This window comes from Euprymna scolopes, chromosome 18 (genome assembly GCF_053919585.1).
Source record: "Euprymna scolopes isolate OS-2025 chromosome 18, ASM5391958v1, whole genome shotgun sequence".
Taxonomy (NCBI): Eukaryota; Metazoa; Mollusca; class Cephalopoda; order Sepiida; family Sepiolidae; genus Euprymna; species Euprymna scolopes.
Window position 1 is genome coordinate 126,208,022 of NC_136499.1, and position 5,497 is coordinate 126,213,518.

At 23.8% G+C, this 5,497-nt stretch overlaps 1 long non-coding RNA gene across 2 annotated transcripts in view; it reads left to right on the forward strand.

Moving 5' to 3' along the window:
* Window positions 1-759: 759 nt before the first annotated feature.
* The window catches only part of LOC145297810 (uncharacterized), a 31,717-nt gene continuing 26,979 nt past the window's right edge, over window positions 760-5,497 (forward strand). The window contains exon 1 of one of the 2 annotated variants that reach the window (XR_013870330.1): window positions 760-1,046. This is a non-coding gene — a long non-coding RNA (uncharacterized LOC145297810). The remainder of the gene's footprint in view (window positions 1,047-5,497) is intronic. The other variant, XR_013870331.1, reaches the window with a different exon arrangement.

Consider the following 5,497-nt stretch of genomic DNA (forward strand, 5'->3'; position numbering starts at 1 on the left):
TGTTTTTATTTAATGTAACATGTTTATTTAACTCGAAAAACATACAGTATTTACCGATGTATTGGAAAATTTAAAATGGCGCGCGGCTCCTTGTTGAACACGGTAAGTTTGGGAAAATGAGTTAAAAATAAAAACTATGCAAAATACCGTTAGAAACCCACCGAATATATATCCGCCTAAATCACGGTAACATATTCTAACAGTATTTTGTATCGTTTTTATTTTTAACTCATTTTCCCAAACTTATTGTGTTCAACAGAGAGTCTGGCGCCATTTAAAATTTTCCAATACATCTATGTGTATAGTAATACAAATACCAGAACAGGTACTACACTTTGCAAATTTTGAAAAAAAAATACATTTAAACAAACTCATAACAACAAAGAACTTAAAATTAAAAAAATATCTTTATAAAAATATCCTTAAAAATTTAAGGTAATAAAAATATATATATAAGTATAAAAAATTCCCCAAATTTTCATGTTTGGACAACGTCGAGTTTTCTTAAGAAGTCCATTAAACGCAACGTCAGTATAATTATTATTCAATTGATCATTTTCAAAAATTTACATCAACCAACATGCGTTCAGTCAATATTTGTTCACGTGGATAGATGCTAAATATCTGAAACGTCGATATTATCCCAGTTGAGCATCCGTAGGTTAAGTCTTAGTATCGTTTCTTAGCGGAACACTGCGAGTCGATCACGTTGCGCGGCCTGAACGTTCAAGTTCGCAGCCGATCAAGATTTGACATAAATTAGCGAATCTCCGTTGATTTACTGTTAAGTCACGCAACCACAAACGCTCGAAAACACGCTTTTGCATCGGCTATCGCGCAAAACGTACTCACCGACTAAGAGCTGTTGCTTTCACGTGTTAGTCTGCCTGTCGTCCGTTCAGCTGGTAACGACGGATAGAAATTGAATAGACTCGCACTGCGCAAAATCATTCACGCACGCACACGACGATTTTTAAACGATAGTCGCTTCGAAAGTTGCACAACATTGGAAAGGTTACACATCGCGTTTTTATTTACTATTTTCAGTAAGTAATAATATAAATACGGAGTTAAAAATTCGGAGAAATAAGAATTTTCGGTCTAAAAAAATTAATCCAGTGTTTTTAAAACTAAAAAGTTCAAATTTTTTGTCATTTTCCAATGTAGACAACAAAACGAAAAATGATTAAAAAAACAAACAAAAAACAAATATTTAACAAATAAACGTTACCAAAGGCAAGATAAGTTACTCTTTCTACCTACCGGATAAGCGTTTTTTTTTTTTTTTGTTTTAACTTATTTGAAAGCGTTTATTTACTTTGAAACATAAGCACTGTACAATCTTAAGTTAGAAAACAACAAAAATGATTGACATTAGACGGTCATCTGAGGAGTCTCGATAATCGCTCAAAAATCGAAAGTTAAACAAAACACTGGTGGAACATTACATTTTCACACTTGGTGGCATCTATTGGTTGGGTTAATACTAGTACTTTGTCTAATATTTTTAGCAATCATCGAAACTTCTCAGATGATCGGCTAATGTCAGCCATTTTTTCTTGTTTCTAACTTAGGACTCGACACTATTGTTTCAAAGTAAATAAACGCTTTAAAATAAGGTAAACCACACACACACACACACACACACACACACACACACACACACAATTATCTAGTATCTTATTTTGCCTTTTGCTAACATGCATTAGTTTTTTGACAACTTTTTCATCTTGTCTTAACTGCAAAATGCCCCATTTTCTTTTTTGTTTTTGTTGTTTCAAAAAAAAACAAAAAAAACAATGACACCAACAACAAAATAAAAAAAAAACGAAAAATTTTATAATAACTTTAAATTATGCTTAAAAAACATAAGTTAAAACATTTGCTTGTGATGTTAGGCCATATAAGGGTGTTAACTTTGGTAAAAATTGACTGTTCCTTTTTTTCATCGGATGTTTTCGATTCTCGATACTTAGACAAATAAAGTGCATTTGTGTGAAATTAAAAAAAAAGCGGCCAAACCGTTTCGGAGTCCATGGGAAACTCTCTCTCTCACACACACAAAGTGCCTTTTACATATAAGTACAGATGAACGTATTCTGCGACCTCCCCAACAAAAATAAATTTTAGAAAAATTGAAAAAGTAAAAATACTTTAACTTATATTATGACATGCTGAAATACATTTATAAAAATATTAAGATATGCTGAAATAAATTTATAAAAATATCATGATATACCGAAATAAATTTATAAAAGTTTAAATCTATTTTATAATGTAAATTTGTAAAATATTACGCAAAAGTTTTTCTTTGCAGAGATTAAATTTTAGTATCATTTTTATGTAAATGATGAGATCGTTGTTGCGACTTTTTCTTCGAAAATTCGAATAAAAATAGTTTGGATATTTTTACCATATTATATATATATATATATATATATATATATATATATATATATATATATATAGATAGATAGATAGATATAGGTAGGTAGGTAGATAGATAGGTAGATATATAGATAGGTAGATAGATAGATTTATAGATATACGATATCGTATATAATTCATATATAGTATACAGATTATATATATATATATATATATATATATATATATATATATATATATATATATATATATATATATGAGCAAACAGTTAATACAATATGTTAAAAAACACTTTCAAAGTGTTTTTTAACATATTTTATTAACTGTTTGCTCATATTATAAGCTCTATTTCCTATTTGGTTTTATCGAGCTTTTACATCTGGCTAAGATAATTTTATAAATATTAATTCTTTAATATTTATAATATACTTTAATTTTACCATCTTCGATCATTTGGGTAAATTTAATTGTAATTTTTATTTTATTTTATATATATATATATATATATATATATATATATATATATATATATATATATATATATATAAATATATATATATATATATATATATATACATATATATATATATATATATGTCACTGCAGCTTCTCTTCCAATTTTCGGACTTTCACCATGTCAAATCACATTCCAATTCCTTTTGACGGATTGATTGTTGCTATTTCTTCTGATGAGTTGAAGGCATAATAGATTCACTGATTGATATAATAATTAAGTGATTGATTTTGCGCTACGAAACAGATACTGTCAAGAATTGTATAAATCGACTGATTTAAAGGAATAAATTATAAGATGGTCAACATCATGAATTTTGGAATATAAATTTTTGTCATTTATTCTCTATGTTGCTCTGTAATTACATTGGGCTTCTTATATAAGAATTGATATATAATAAGAAAATATATTTTTACAGAAATATATATATTCATACACACATATATATATACATATACATATATATATATATATATATATATATATATATATATATATATATGTATATATATATATATATATATATATATATATATATATATGTATGAATAAAAAATCAATACGAAAAATATAAAGCACATATTTTCGACCGGACATTCGATCTTCATCATTGTGATGTGATTGTCATGAGTGATATATATATATATATATATATATATATATATATATATATATATATATATATATATATATGTATATGTATATATATATATATAATGTGTATATGTATATATATATATATAATGTGTATATATATATGTATATATATATAATGTGTATATATAATATGTGTGTATAATGTATATATATAATGTGTGTGTATAATGTATTTATTATGTATATATATATAAAGTGTATATTATATATATATTATATATAATGTATATATTGTATATAATGTATATATTATATATATTGTATAAATGTATATATTGTATATAATGTATATATTATATATATAATGTATATATTATATATATAATTTATATATTGTATATATAATGTATATATTGTATATATAATTTATATATTATATATATAATTTATATATTATATATAATGTATATATTACATATAATGTATATATTATATTTAATGTATATATTATATATATATAATTTATATATTATATATATAACGTATATATTATATATAATGTATATATTATATATAATGTATATATTATGTATAATTTATATATTATATATATAATTTATATATTATATATATAATGTATATATTATATATATATAATGTATATATTATATATATATATAATGTATATATTATATATATATAATGTATATATTATATATATAATATATATATTATATATATAATATATATATTATATATAATGTATATATTATATATATATATTATATATATATAATGTATATATATAATGTATATATATAATGTATATATTATATATAATGTATATATTATATATATTATGTATATATTATATATAATGTATATATTATATATATATTGTATATATTATGTATATATTGTATATATTATATATATATTGTATATATTATATATATATTCTATAGATCATATATATATTGTATATATTATATATATTGTATATATTATATATAATATATACATTAAACATATAATGTATATATGTATATATTATATATATGTAATGTATATATTATGCATACAGTATTTGATAAATCATTTCTGAACACCAATTTATAGTTCTGTGGTTAGAGGTGTCAACGTGATGGTTGTAGGTTCGGTCCACGACTAAAATAGCTGCTAGCCTAGCCGAGCTAATGAGTTGTGATACAACAAAACAGTGCTGTATGTGGATGACATATCTATATATATATATATATATATATATATATATATATATATATATATAATTTACATAATGTATGTAATTCTAAGTTAATATTTTTCCGGAATGAAACAAGCAATAATTGTAAAGAAAGTACACACAAAAGAGTAAGATATGATTTTTATTTATTCATATGTTGCTACACATTTATGAGCATGTTTCTATCCGCCAGTTATAAGTAACTAGAAACCACTTCAGGCGATGCTTCTATTTTTGTATAAGCAGCATTTTCTGAAGAGATCTCTCTAGTTACTTGTAACTGGCGGATCGGGGCATGTTAATTAATGTGTAGCGACATATAAATGTTTAGGTAACACAAGCAAAAGGCTTAATATGTATGTATGTATGTATGTACGCACGTACATACGTATGTATGTATGTATGTATGTATGTACGTACGTATGTATATACGTATGTATGTATGTACGTACGTATGTATATACGTACGTATGTACCTATGTATGTATGTATGTATGTATGTATATATATATAAATAAAAAATATATGACACATTTATTATTCACCAAGGAATGCAAAAATTGGTACTAGTGCGCTTATTGATCCGTGCTGAAATGTTAACGTTATTATTTAAAAAAAAAACATTCTTAACATGAGGAGGGGAGGGTGTTTTGTACCTATTCTGTACTTTAACCTTACAATTGAATAAAAAAAAACATATCATAAAATTTTAATTACGCTTGGAAATGCGATTTTAAAAATAGCGCCGATCAGTA